Below are 15,760 nucleotides of genomic sequence, written 5' to 3' on the forward strand. Positions count from 1 at the left end.
GAAGATGGAAGATGAGGAGGCAGAGATAGAGGGGTAGCCGGAGGTGGACCATGCAGAAACAGCGATGGGGAGTCAGCTGAAGGTGGAACATGAGGAGGCAGAAATAGAGGATAAGCTGAAGGTGGAACATGAGGAGGCAGAAATAGAGGATAAGCTGAAGGTGGAAGATGAGGAGGTAGAGATGGACAAGCAGCTAAAGGTGGAATACGAGGATGCATAGATGGAGGGGCAGACAGAGGTAGAACATGAGGATTCAGAGATGGAGGGGCAGCTGAGGGTGGAATATGAGGAGGCAGAGATGGAGGATAAGCTGAAGGTGGAACATGAGGAGGCAGAGATGGAGGGTCAGCTGGAGGTGGAACATGAAGAAGCTGAGCTGGAAGGGCAGCTGAAGGTGGAAGATGAGGAGGTAGAGATGGACAAGCAGCTAAAGGTGGAATACGAGGATGCATAGATGGAGGGGCAGACAGAGGTAGAACATGAGGATTCAGAGATGGAGGGGCAGCTGAAGGTGGAAGATGGAAAGGCAGAGATGGAGAGTCAGATGAAGGTGGAACATGCAGAGGCAGAGATGGAGGGTCACCCAGAGGTGGAACATGAGGAGGCAGAGATAGAGTGGCAACTTTATAGAGAAGATGAAGAGGAAAATGTGTGACAGAAAGAGGAGGAACATCAGGAATGCGATGTGGACAAACAGGTGGGACAAGGGGTATATGTGAGGTAGCAGGTGGAACAACAGGCAGTGTACATGGAGCAGCAGGTGGAATAAAAATGGAGATGAACGCAAGGAGGTGTATGTGGCCGAACAAAAGGACGTATATTCGGTTCAGTAGGTGGAACACAGGAAGTGTGTATGTGGCATCAGATAGAACACAGGAAGAGGATGAACATGAGGAGATAGATGTCAAACAGCAGGTAGAACATGAAGAGGGGCAACATAAGGATGTCTACGTGGAGCAACAGGCGAGGGCCAGGAGGAGGGGCAGTAGCAATTGGAATATTGGGCAGATGTAGGGCAGGATGAGGTGGGTGACATGGACTTGGGGCAACAGGAAAAGGTACACAAGACAATTTGAGACAGAGGAGTATAATTATAATTGTCCTTTTATAATGCGCTTAATACCAATGAGTATTCAAACCTGTATTGCACTGCGTTGTCTTGCTTCGAAGACAAATGCGTTGGCCCTGAGCTATCCTTCCTCCCCTCAGTAGTGCCCATCTCGTTTAACAATGGGCACCCCATGGGTGTAGCAGTACTTCCCCATGTGTGAGGGGTTGGTGCAGGCAGATGAGAGCATACTTGGGTGCCGGAAGAGTGCGTGGCAGTGCAAGACGTCTGTGCTATGAAATTACCTACGACAAACATGTAGCATCCACCACCAGACCTCGGCACCCTCCTACAGTGGTGTGGAGTATGCATCTGCCAGCACATCTGGAGTTGCAGGTCTTTTCACTCCCTGAAGTAGCTTGCAGGAGAATAAGAGGCCCAACCACAACCAGTGACACCTTCAAACCTAACTTGGCTTTTTGCCAACCTCTGAGGGTAAGTTTGGTTTTGCAACCATATGAGAGCCACCTCTGTGGTCACCTGTTCTGGCATGAAGCAAACATTACCTGCACTGTGAGGTGGTGGTCAACTGGAGAGCAGTACAGTTCAAGATACTGTGGCGACTGAGCTGTGTGTTCATCGCCGCAACATAGTCAATGAAATTGAGCAATGTGGAAAAGACACACAGCAGTACGATTAATTTTAGCAAGAATCAGTTGTCATGCTTTAGAGAGACACTGTGAAATATTTGTGGTTACAGCTATTAGCAGGAAAAACCTGAGAAATAAAAGCAGGGTAACCTGAGCAAGAGTGCTGAGATAAACAAAGAAACTTAACAACCACGCACACCTATTTTTAAATATACATGCTAAGGTGTTTATCCAATGTGTTGTGTGATTTTACCGGATTAAGTCTATAGTTTAAGGTGAACGGGAGAAACACTGGTCCTGACACATAGACCGTACAAATATGCACTAGGAAACAAAGTTCCCAAAGGTGTGGGGACTCCCTTCCCCTGCACGCTCTCAAGGGCCGAACATGAGCCAAATCGTTACTCAATGGGTTTCGCACTAAAGTACAAACTAGAAAGAAAGAAAGAAAGAAAGAAAGAAAGAAAGAAAGAAAGAAAGAAAGAAAGAAAGAAAGTTAGTTCTGAGATTAATTTTCCTATGATGAATGTCTACGTAGATTCCTAGGTTATTTCGAGAATTTTGTAACTGCTTCAACTTATTTATTCTGATTTATATTGAGTAACGATTTGGCTGATGTTCGCCCCTTGACAGTGTCCAGGGGACGAGAGTTCCCACACCCTTGGGAACTTTGTTTTGTAGTGCAATAGTGTAGAGATACCCAGAGAAATAGTAGCAGTGTCAACATGAGAACTATTTGTGGTTGCAGTGAAATGGAGGCCGTGAGAAAAATGTTACGAGTCTCTCTCAAGTAGCAGGCTGAGCCGAAAAAATCCTCATGTTTGCAGCTCTCATGCAACAAGGGGAACCTTTGTTGATTCAACAAGAAAAGACATTTCAAAATGTATTTTTAAGATTGTAGCAGTCCAAAAAGCCTAAAAAAGGAGCACAATGCTATTCAAAACAACAAAATACAATCGTTTCTCATAATTATTCGTCTTCACCCATCTTCAGCCACACAAATAGAAACGAAGCTAGTACTCATGACGACATCCTGTCCAGATTGACTAGGACAAAGGCCATGCCTAGAAATCCTCCTTGAAAAGTTGAGAACGTTGCCCATGTATTTTCCTTGCGTTTTTTTTTAGGAATGCACGTTCTATGATCGGGCTTGAGAGGAGGTAGCTTAACCGCTCAGCGCGACATGGTTATATCCCTTCATTTTACCGCCGCAAGATAATGTTTTTTGCCATCATTCTTTCCCTGGAATAGCCACGACCTGTCTCCCATTGACAAAGAAGCAAGACCACAGCCCCTCCCCCTCTCCCCCCCCCTACGATTAGCAATGCCATAGTAAGTGGGATGCCACTTCCCAGCACCTCACTCATTTTCCTTACTGCACTCTCCCAAAAAGGCCTCCTACTTATGGCATATGGTCAAAGGACCCCACCTCATGAGTGTACCCCCCCCCCCCATCAGTCAGCAGGCCCATCATGTCCCTTTGTTGGAAGCTTTTGGGAGTCCAGTAAACTCGAGTTAAGTATTTTTATTTGGAAATTCTAAATGCTCCAATCCAGTGGCATTCAGTTCTCAATGTCTCCTCATCCTTTTTGTGGCGTTCGGCCGTTGACCAGGCCAGAAGCAATGATTCCTCCTGCTGACACCGGCCTGAGAAGTCGGTACACTCCAGATGCTGCACGGGGTCATTTATTGTACTGCTGGAGGGTCATCAATAATTCACAGACGCTTATTGGCACCAAATCACCTCTGAACCAGTGTTTCAGAATGCCTCCCAGCCTTATAACTGCAAAACATACATCCAGGAAAGCCATGACATTTTGAGGCTTGACAAATCACACCCATCCTTTTGCATTCTTCAAGTAAGTAATAACCCCCACGCCCCAACTGGAGCTTATTATTCCAAAACAGGGTCTTTCCCCATTCCTCAATCGAAGAATTTGACCAAATTTGTATATCACTGAATAAGAACGCATTGGGCCCCGCCATGTTGACCTTTCTCGTCCATCTGTTGTAGAGTAACTTTGTGGTTATGGTCTTGTCACCATCCACGTGGTCCCATTCTCATCACGATTAGTGCCAATGAGGCCACTAGCCCAGCTTCTGACGTCTTAACCTTTGCCCATTCACCTTCTTCATTTACGACTGAGTTAATGAAGTGCCTCATAGGGTATCGAAGATGGTTTAAGGCTCAAAGTCGGTGGCATTCATCACTGCCTCTGAATGAGGTAGTTGTAGCTACCATCTATCACTGTCAGCATTTATGCTGACGGAAGGTGGCTCTAGGGGTGAAGGCAACAAGAGGATTACCAGATGATCAAGAAGACACTGCTCTTGGGACCTCTGTTGTTGTGTTGAGCAGAAGGGTTTTTGCATTTTGTTCTGCTTCTATTCTTCAGAAAATGTAATTTCCAACCAACGCTTCTGTGCATCTTTGCATCTTTGCACATTGTAACTGTCCCATTCTGCTGGGTTCTCAAGACTTCTCATCCCACACATGCAGCTGAAAAACAGACACTTTGATCAAAAAGCATGGCTTGAGAAAGTACCTCAGGTGATACCTTGTCTTAACATTCATTACATCTATTCAGTTCCCTATTAATTTTTTTCAAAATAAAAAAGTATTCTGTAACACAGTGCAAACAAGATAGCAAAATTCAAAATCTGTGTCTTAAAACCAATTTGCACAAAGTCTGCCAATCAATTACATATCCAAAGATACATCCAGAACCTGATCAAAAAGAGTCCTACTTCTCAGTGTATTTGATTTAAACACTAGGTTCTAAGTTTTGAAAAGAGGGCCCAACCAGTGTCGAACTGGGAAATACAAAATGTAAAAGTGTCCCACAGTTACAAATTGTAATTCATTCCTTTTCTAAAAGACTGTTTGAGGAGTACCCAAAAGGGATGTTTTGATGAAATGTTATGCAAATTGTGCATTTTAAAGAATATGTATTCAGTAACACTGGTCAAAACTACTAGCCGCATGGTGAACTAAATTATCAAGCTGGCTCACATGGGCCAAAAAAGTTGCCCACTTTGACCCAAAAAAAACGGGTCCACGCAAGCATTTTGCGTTTTTGGTTTGGTCATTGCCCTATAGGGAAGTCCGAACCTGGTCTCAACTACAGCATTTTCATTCCTTTCCAAAATGCAGCGTATTATTTCCGATTGGGGAAGATTTCTGCCTCTTCCTGTTAATGCCAATGTATGGAATCTCTGGAGTACCAAAGAAATGACTGTAGTGTAATTGTTTAGCCTAAGTTAGCAATTTATTCTATGACTGCAGGCGGCGGTGTATCTGCTTGGTCTAATGAAAATGCTAAATGTTCTCAAACCCTAATGTTTTAAATTGTACGTATGCACTTAACATACCCTGTCTGGCCAGGGTTAGGCATGCCTTTTGTTTCACCATAAATGCAACCCCTGATATTATCACAAAGAACGTAAAGAGTATGGTAAGAGCTCTCCCTCAAGTTAGATACAAAGCCTGGAGATACCTTCTTCAGTAAATTGAATCCAATGACTGTGCCCGTGCTCTTTTTAGTAATCCTTTTTTGCCAGAATGTCACTTGCACCGGACCAGTCTAACTCGTCAGATAGGCCTTCTGCCATTAGAATCAACCACGGGTAGATGGCTGGGCACGCATGAATTAAAGTGTGGCTGCCAGTTTTGCCCAGATGAGCTAAAAACACCAATACATTAACTGCTATTGTGCCTTGCCTATATGGAGCTTGGCACCAGCCCAATAAAGTAATTACTGGCAAATAGGGGTTCACTCTCTCCTACTGAATTTCATCACTTCCCATCCACCTCAGCGATCCAGATGGTATGGCCCATTACCTTCAGAATTTACCATCAATGGACCATTATTTCCCTCGTTTTGACCAGATCAAAGGCGGCTGAAAGATCCAGAAACCCAGGTGTATTGATGAATTCTGTTCCACAATATACTTTGAGGCCAATAGGAGACAATGTAGAGCCTGGTTTACTGTACCAAGCACTTCCCCGAATACGAAAGGTGTGTCTGCAATGAACCTATTCGGTATGAGCCGTTTCTTGCTAGGATTACCACTCTATTCCAGCTAAGAGGACTCAGATTGGTGCGGCTACGGCGTTGTAAAATATAGTTAACATTGGACCCCATCATTCATTGTTGGACTTCTGGACTACAGATCCCAGGCTTTTGCTACCTACTCATGTCGTCAGCTAAAGCCCCCATTTAATGTGACCTGCAGGGTGGAATCAACAGGGTTAGTTGATTGATAGACAATATTAATAGTTCTGATATCACTCGATGAGTGTTTATTGTAGGCAGGAGACATTGGTAGCATCATAAAATGGATTAACACCATGATCCACGAACTGCGTGGGTTTGGGGAAGGGGTGATAATTGTGACGACATGGCGGACAGAAGTTTGTCAGACTTTGGGTCTTTTCAAAGAAAACTCTTAATTAAGCGTATGACATAACAGTGTTTGAAGAATAAAACAAAGTGCTCCAACACAAATCATTTAGAAGTGCATCCCTGCATGAACAAGGCAAACGTGAGGTGCTCACCACCTATGGAGTCCAAAAGGTGCAAAAAGTACTTAAATTTAAAACCCTAAAGTAAATGTGCTTATATCACAACTAATGAACAACTTAATATAATGGTTTCCCGAGGCAAATGTTCCTAAAATAGTGAGTTGTCAGAACGGCTAATTCAAATGATGAAATGAGGAAAATAACTAAAAGTCCTTCCTTTGGGGGAAAAGTATTGAGGGTAGAATATCTAACTTGTATCCATCACTACCCCCGGGAGCTTGCAGCAGGTCATCCCAAGGCGCGGCTCCCAGCAGCTATCCTCCACACCTGGGTCAGCCAAGAGCCCTGCACCGAAGAGGCTGCGCTAGTACACTTGACCTGACATTTAGATTCACTTGGGATGCCTATGCGGTATTTGAGGAGGGGGAGTAGGGTGTGAGGGGATGGGGAGGGGGTTTTGTGGGGATGGGAAAGGGGTTTTGTGGGGAGAGGCGGTGTGAAGAGGGGGAGAGGGTGCATGGGGAGGGGACAGAGGGTGTGGGAGCATGCATGTTTGTATTCAATACACAATGTTCACTAGCAGCAATGACTGGACATTAATTTATTGCAGCAAGTATTTACTATGTGTGTGCATTATATGCAGTAAGGTGCAAAGGAAGTGCAGCATGAAAGGGATACTCCGTAAAAGTTATCTATGAGTTCTTGCCGGATCATGCGCCCATTTCTGGTCTCACTGCGTGGGTGCATGGGACCAACTGGCGTGGCATTGTCATCCTCTAGGCGAGGGGAATGTTTGGCTAGGTGCAAATGTTGTGCAACATTGCACAGGCCAGTACAATATTCTCCACCATGTCTAGCCTGTGCTAGAGTGCACCCCCAGACCAGTGTAGGCATTGGAATTGGGCCTTACGGAGGACGATGGCCCATTCAACTGTTACCCTAGTCCTGATGTGGGCCCGGTTGTTTGCATCTTCCTTTGGTGTCTGGGGATTCCTCATGGAGACGAGCCATGGAAGCAGTGGGTATCTAAAGTTACCTACATGGAGGAAAGACACAGGTGTCAGGTCAGTTGATGGGTAGTGGGACTGCCTGTGACAGCGGCATGTAAGTGGACAGTCTGTGCATGCATCTCCCTTTTCACATTGTGCTACTCTGTTTCACATTCTGGTCCTTGCATGTGTATTGCACTACCCAGGGAAGCAGGTGGTATCCAGTCCGACATGGCGATACTTACATGTTGCTCATGGCCAACATTCCTTTAAGGCTGGGGTACACAACATACGGCCCGCGGGCCAAATGCGGCCCTCCATCCCGCGATATGCGGCCCGCCAAGAGTGTTTACTTTTGTAATGAGATACGGCCCACTTCAAGCAGTTGGCCGCATTTCATTACATAAGTAAACAGTTTGACAGGGACTGTCTGCACCTCTACTAAAGCGGCTATTAACGTGATCTTTATCTCCATTACAATGGATTCCCCCCTCCTTTGTTTAGAATGAAAAGCAGTCTGAGTGACCCCTTGGGGGGCCATACATGATAATGGAGATAAAGATACAGTTAATAGTCGCAAATTGTCAAAAGACCGCGAGCCAGCAGTCTCCCTTGTATTAATTGTAATTGGTTATTTATAATGCGTTTAATACCCGAATGTTTCTAGGCGCAACTCAGGAAGCATTGTCTTGCTTCCAAGGCAAGCGCGTTGTCCCTGAGCTATCCTCCCGAGACAAATAAAAACTCGGTTTTATATCTATAACACCCAATGCAGGAGTCTTTTGGGTTTACAGTGATGGAAACATCCTGCATTGTTAACACAAAATCTGCAACCGAACGGTACCCAATCAGGATGAAGCCTGCAGGCTGTGTTTGGATTCAGGCATGAAACATGTAACTTACAGATTTGGGGAGCAGGCGCAGTGCTCTGCTCATCTACTTCACCAGCTCTCTGGGGGCAGCAGTGTGCTACCCTAACACGGAAGCTGCAACCTCCAAAGCCCCCCTAAAGAAGCAGCACTTATTGCAAGACTCAGTCCCCTCTCAAGGTCTCCTGCACCCACTGAGGTCCAGTGCTTCATGAAAGGTTTAGAATAAGCTCAACTGAGCAGTCTTCTGAAAGTCAACAAACGACGTGTTCCCCCAGAACAATTATTCAGCTGCAGTAAAAAAAAAAAACAAGCATTGGCAAAGCCAACTGTCTTTGCTTTTGTGCAGCCATTGGGTAGGCGTTTGTCCAGTATTGTCTTCATGAGCCCAGGTAGTCGCACCTTTTGCCACCTGTAGTGCCAGGTAGTGTTATATTTTGCCACGTGTTGCCAAAATATGCCCAGTGCTCATCTACTATGAACGTTGTTCCTATCAGGTATGCCTGTACCTACAAGACCCAACAACTACGGTATCCCACAAGGATCAAGCCTCACACCCCTTCTCTTCAATATAAACATGGCCCATCTCATGAAATTAATTTTAAAAGGCATGGGTGCACATGGTACAATTATGCAATACTACATTTTCAAGATGACTACAGGTACAAACTCAAAACCCTCGCTCAATCATTTCTTCAATGAGATAAGTCACTGGGTGACCAACAGTAACCCAAAACTAAACCCAAATAAGACAGAAATACTGATCAGCACCCGCACCCCACTCACAGGGCACTGCATGGACAAAGAGCGGAACACCTTCGATCAAAAGTCACTGCCTTCGATCCAATAAAGACATTAAGGTGTGTGTCGGGTCTGCCTGAATGTTTGTTTTTGTGTGCAAGTTCAGTGTATGTTGAGATGCGGGGGTGGGGCGAATGTCGGGCCTGCCTGAATATGTTTGTGTGCACGTTCAGTGTATGTTGAGATACGGCGGTGGGTGGTCCGGGTCTGTATGGGTGCATGCTTGTGAGTTTGTTTGGTGAGTTGGGGGATGGGGGGATCAGGTCTGTATGGATGCATGGTGTATGTTTGTGAGTTTGTATGGTGAGTTGGGGTGGGGGTTTGTAAGGGTGCATAGTGTATTGGTGTATGCTTGTGAGTTTGTGTGCTGAGTTGGGGTTGGGGGGTTCGGGTCTGTATGGGTGCATAGTGTTTGCATGAGGGGTGGGTGTCTTGAGGCATAGTGTTTGCATGAGGGGTGGGTGTCTTGGGGCATAGTGTTTGCGTGAAGGGTGGGTGTCTTGGGGCATAGTGTTTGCATGAGGGGTGGGTGTGTTGGGGCATAGTGTTTGCATGAGGGGTGGGTGTCTTGGGGCATAGTGTTTGGTTAGGGAGTGGGGGCCATGGGGCATAGTGTTTGGTTGGGGAGTGGGTGTCTTGGGGCATAGTGTTTGCATGAGGGGTGGGTGTCTTGGGGCATAGTGTTTGCATGAGGGGTGGGTGTCTTGGGGCATAGTGTTTGCATGAGGGGTGGTGTCTTGGGGCATAGTGTTTGGTTGGGGGTGAGGCCATGGGGCATAGTGTTCGGTTGGGGGTGGGGCCATGGGGCATAGTGTTTGGTTGGGGAGTGGGGGCCATGGGGCATAGTGTTTGGTTGGGGAGTGGGTGTCTTGGGGCATAGTGTTTGCATGCGGGTTGGTGTCTTCGGGCATAGTGTTTGCATGGGGGGTGGTGTTTTGGGGCATAGTGTTTGGTTGGGAGTGGGGGCCATGGGGCATAGTGTTTGGTTGGGGGTGGGGGCCATGGGGCATAGTGTTTGGTTGGGGAGTGGGGGCCATGGTATTGTTTGGTAGGGGAGTGGGTGTCTTGGGGCATAGTGTTTGCGTGAGGGATGGGTGTCTTGTGTAGTACAAAATGTAAGTTTGAAATACAAATAAAAATCATTACACCTCAAAAACATATTCTTTTTGCATGTGTTTAATAAAAATTGGGGGTTGAAAAAGCCTCCTGCCACGCCACGCCCCACCGCGCCTACCGCCCCACCCACATTTACTTTTGGCCCACTATAGCCATCATGTAAGGTACTTTCCGCCCTCTGTCAAAATCAGTTGTGCACCCCTGGTTTAAGGCATCTAACTGAGAGGGATGCATGCTGTGTTGGGATGGTGTAGGGCCTGTGAACTGCTGACATGCATGGTTCCTGATGGCAGTCCGGGTCACACATGCAGGTGCGCTGTTGGTCTGCTGATCAAGATGGATTGTGTCACTTCTTCTGTACAGAGTGCATGCCAGTTCAGATGGCAGTGTCCCTCAGTGGCTGTTAGTCATTCCTTGCATGGGTGACTTTGTGGTTTCTGGGCACTGTACCTGGTCTTCATCTGACCCCCAAAATTCCCGCCAACTGTGTGTGGGCCAGGGCAACCAGTTCTGCCCATGTACCTGTCATTGCATGTGCACGGCTACTTATGCATCACTGGACTGTGTCTCTGACTGTGTGTATTCCTCTGCCTTGCCCTCTGTTGCTGTTGCTACATGTTATCTGCTAGCTTGCCCATGGACTATTGGGGGTGCCCACGACATACTTTTGATGTGCCTGGGTGGCTATGTCTACCTACGCACTGCCATTGCATGGGGGGATTGTTGCATTCTGATACCTGTAGTGCATTGTGTGTTAATGTCCAGTTGGGGTTACAATGGCCTAGTCAGTGACTACCGCATCTCTAGTCATTTTCCACCCATGTGTGTTGTGCCCTGTCATTTCGAGGGGTGTGGGAGAAAAAATGGGTGAAACCCTCTTTTTTTGGGGGCCTGACTCTAGAGGATAGAGAAGTATACAATTCGAGGGGAATCGAGTCAACGGCTTCAGAACATCAGCAGAACCACCTACAGCATTTCTTCTTGAATGCACTCGAATAGCCCTCATGGAGAATTATTTCATTTTTAAACAAACTTTCTACCAGCAGTGCCACGGGACCAGTATGGGGCCTACTTTTGCCCCCGATGTAGCTAACTTGTTCATGGACACCTTCGAAAAGAATTCAATCTACGCTGAACACAACACCTTCAAAAACTCCATCGGTTGCTGGCTACGATACATTGACGACATATTCATGGTCTGGAAAGTGACTGAAGTGAATCTTCACCTGTTCCTACAATGGTTGAGCTCACAGAACAACTGTATTAAATTCACCATAGACCTCAGCAAGGATAAGATACCTTTTCTAGATCTCGAAATCTGCAAAAATCAAAACAACTCATTAAGCACCACCCTTTATCGCAAACCAACATCTAAAAATACTTTACTTGAATACTCCAGCTTCCATCGGCAGGCCTCAAGATGAATCTGCCATACAGCCAATTTCTACGTATCAGACGGAATTGTTCCACACTGATCGAGTATGAATCTAAAACTAAAGAACTTGCGACCCGCCTTAAAGAACGAGGGTAACCCAGCCACATCGTCCGACAAGCTAGGAAACGAGTTAAACACACCAATCGTGACTCCTGCCACACCGCAACAAGGGACTAGTCCAACACAAAAATCACCTGCGTTACTACTTTCACTCCAATGAGCAATTCAATTAAAAAAGTTGTCCTCAAACACTGCGACAAACTCTACACTGACTCCTTCCAACCAGAAAAACCTAGATTTGTGTTAAAATGTAGTCGCAACCTTAAAGACTGTCTTGTACACACGTACACAGAAGTAGATGTTTCCAACAGTACACAAGCCACACAATGGAACCTGCTGCCAGAAAAAGGCCATTTCAAGTGCGGCAATTGCTCCGTCTGCACCCTGACGACAAACCTCAAGACAATCGATCTGAAAGGAACCCCTTGGACCCTAAATTCCTTCACCAATTGCAAAACCAAATGGTCGGTCTACATCATCAAATGCCCCTGTGACCTTATCTACGTAGGTAAATCCAAGAGAGAAATCAGACAACGCATCTGCGAACATCAGTCATGTGTATGCAATCAAATAGAAGACAAACCTCTAGTGGCACATTTCAAAGCTATGAAACACACCCACAATGAAATTTTTTGGGCAATACTGCAAACAGTGGGTAACCCCTTCCGCAGAGGCAACAGAGATCTTGCCCTCCGCAAACTCGAACAAAAATGGATTTACCGCCTGGATTCTGTTAGACAGGGCCTGAACATTTCCATTGAGTGGAACCTTTTCTTTAACAAATAAAGCCGTGTTTTCCTCTGTAAACATAATGTGACGAGCAAGCCTAATGTTCTGAACAATGTTACATTATTGTCCCTCTATGCCACAAAATGGCAGCTAATTTTATTTGTATTTTTGTTGACATAACAAAGTATGCGTTATCATGTGGCAACAATGTTTCTCATAATGTTCCTTATGCATTAATTCAAACACGGCCTGCACCAATTGGTTTAAATGCCACTGGCAGCTTCCACTTGGTCCATTTTTCCAGCCGTACTAATCATGTTTAATAGCAAAATGACTACTCATCCTTGCCACAGAGGTTTCTTTGTTTCCTTGTTTCAAACCTTCACAAGAAATGCATGACAATGTCTAAACACTACAAATGTACAGCTGTGCCATTAAGATTAGCACACATACACAAATATTTTCAATATGGGTTTGTGCTGTGATTTATGGCAAATTGTTGCGGCTTCAATTACCAACTTTGTTCATCAGTAATTATTTGGGCTAAATACCGGTCCATAGAGTATTCATGTTTGTTTGTGTCTGAACAGTGACGTTTCAGAGCGTCACCTGCACACTACACTTCAGACACTATTCTTTTGCACATGCGCAATCCCGGCGACTTGCCCCAGCCTCGTTCTGGATAAATATTTGTTCCTGCATGCACTCATGCACAGAACAGCCTACAGTGACACAGCTTCTTCTCTCAGCTCGGCACAGGTAAGACTATGGCCGCTCGACTGAGCAGACTTTCGGTTTTAAATACCATTCGTTTTTGACCAGCGCGGTTTCAGCACGTTATCCCTGGTTGATATATATTTTTACCCCGAACGTCTTGTGAATCCATCACCTTCGTTTGGCCGCCTTAGACTCAACAGGGCACTTATAGAGCAAATCCCTGGTGCATTACTCGCACAGGCACGGCTAATCTCTCTCCCGACCTCAACCCATGGAGTGCCTTCGTTTGGCTGCCTCAGACTCAACGGGGCATTTTGAAGTAACCCTGGTGCACGACTGCATAGGCACAGCTAATCTCCTTCCTCACCTCTACCCACGGAGGGCATTCAAGATGATACACTTGACTCACGGAGGCTGATCAGCTTGTTTGCACCTCACTTTAACACTGCTCAGGTAGACATCTAGCCTCTTATACGGGCCACCATTTTCACAAGGCAATCACTGGCTTGTAATTCAAAACCCTCTTGCACTAAGCGCATAGATTTTCTCACTAATGTACAATGTCCATATACCAAAATTGTCATTGACTCCCTTCCAACTAGATTCGGGTCTCTGACCTCTGCAGACTCCCCCCCAGCCTCATTAATCTGCAGCTGGTTAACAAGACCACAGCCATGGCGTCATTTTACTTGAACATGGTAGGTCCACACTTTGCAGCTCCTTTTTTTCATTATCTGGCATTTCCTTGCAACAACGTATCTAAATGCGTTCTCCATTCTTAAACTATAGGTTGACGCCCATCTCACTTAACAAACCACGACTTTATGTCCTGAAGACAGTTCGGTACAATTCTGCAGCGCTGCTCCACTTCATCCAGCCACTGCCCATTGCCATCAAACTACCGAACCAGAAACACCAACTAATGTGTCGACAATGTTAATGTATTGTGACTGTGAACAATACATGTAATAGACTGTCACTAATTTGTACTAACTCACCAGTATGCAGACCACAAATGTACTTCAGTATGCATATACCATGTGTTACGGCACATAAATGTTCTTTTAATATGTCTTCTTGTTGAAATAAATATTTTTGTTTTTTTTAACCCTACGGTGATCTCTTTTTAAGCTAGTAGCAAACTAGCTTCTGCAAGGTGTTGTTGACCCCCTGTCACGCCTTTGGCCAGGGAAGCCGTTGACTCGATTCCCCTCGAATTGTATATTTCGAGGGGTGTGCCAGGGTGCCTTCTGTACTTGCATTCACGGCATGGTTAATATGCCCCACCAATTGCCTCTCACTTAGGCTGAAAGGTAGTAGTGGTTTTAAATATACTCACCCAACATCCAGGTCCTTTCTCCTCTGTAACGCGCCATGTACACAGGCAGGGGGCTGTTCCGCAGGACCATAGAGTCGTGTGTTGATCCTGGGAAACGTGCACAGTAGTGCGTAATAAACAGGTCGGCGTCACAGGCCACTTGGACAATGAGGGAATGGAACTGCCTCCGGTTCCTGTAGACTTCCTCTGAGGCGTAGGGGGGTGGTCAGCTCGACATGCGTACAATCTAATGCAGCCAACACATTGAGCATAATGGCATGGGCCTTGGTGGCATTAATCTGTGCCAGGGTGGTCGAGAGAGCTATGTGTTTGGCCATATCGCGCAAGAATGCCTCCTCCTCCTTATGTCCCTGGCATCCTGTGGCCACTGCAGTTACTGCAGCCCCAGCAACACTACGTATGAATGGGGCATCTCCATTTCCATTTGTTACAGCAAGAAGTGGCAGCATGGTTGTGTTAGTAAATGTGTTTGGAGAAGGTCTGGCCTTTTTCTGCTCTCCCTGTGTACATTCGGTGCACCTGGGTGGATTGGGTGCACCTGCGGAGAGTTTGCCCTCACCTCTGTCCATTTACCAGCTGCTCCGAGGTGTTGGTAAGTCCAGCAGGATTTTGGTGGTGTTACCAGCATATTTGTGCTGGTAATCCCTGCAAATCCAGACTAGTACTTGCCCGGTGATACTGTTGTGCTGCTAATTCCAGCACGAGTGTGAGCCGTCGGTATTCCGCTGGCGGGATTACCGGCAACAGTGATTCCCGCAAATCGCATCTCCGGCGCTCGTATTACTGGCAATGGTGTTTCAGCCTACTTGTAACTTGCTGGTATGTTAATAGTGCCAGTATATGAATGTAACTGCAATTTTAAAGTTTACTGGCAAACTTGTAATTAGGGCCATAGGCTGAATTACTATTTTTGTTCATTTTCATTTGGCTTTCTGATTCCCCACAACTCCTTCTGTGTCTTAATGCAGAGCTGTCATTTTTCAAGGGCCGCACTCACATGATGTTAATAATGTTAGTGGTGAAGATGGTTTATTTGGAGTTAATTGCATGTAGGTAAAGGGCTCTGGAGCTATCTGGCCCTCTTTATTAAAAAAGAAACACTCAGTGGGCGAAGGTCGCCATGATGTTGGGGTATTTACACTTTCTCTGGTACTCTGATTAGTGCCCACCAGGGTGCCAGCATTGCCCATTGTTTGCTCCACCTCTGGGATGATTGTGGTTAACATGTGATCCGAATGATCTTGAGGCTGGAGTACACTATGTGATGTGAGACTCAGTAATCTGAAATGCACGCTCCATACAGCCTTGCTTATCCAAGGTGTGAGCTCTTCTACTGCCTACTTCGAGGCAACATCAATTGAATGATGTGGAAGTTTTATTTTGGGCCCAGTAGCCCAGCCAGGGAGCATTGAAGCCTTCCACTTCCTGCTTTAGGTTTACTAAGGAAGATCTGAGCAGACCCAGTCAACAGGCATATAGAAC

Source organism: Ambystoma mexicanum, chromosome 5q (assembly GCF_040938575.1).
Source record: "Ambystoma mexicanum isolate Mex_15411 chromosome 5q, UKY_AmexF1_1, whole genome shotgun sequence".
NCBI classification, from domain to species: Eukaryota; Metazoa; Chordata; class Amphibia; order Caudata; family Ambystomatidae; genus Ambystoma; species Ambystoma mexicanum.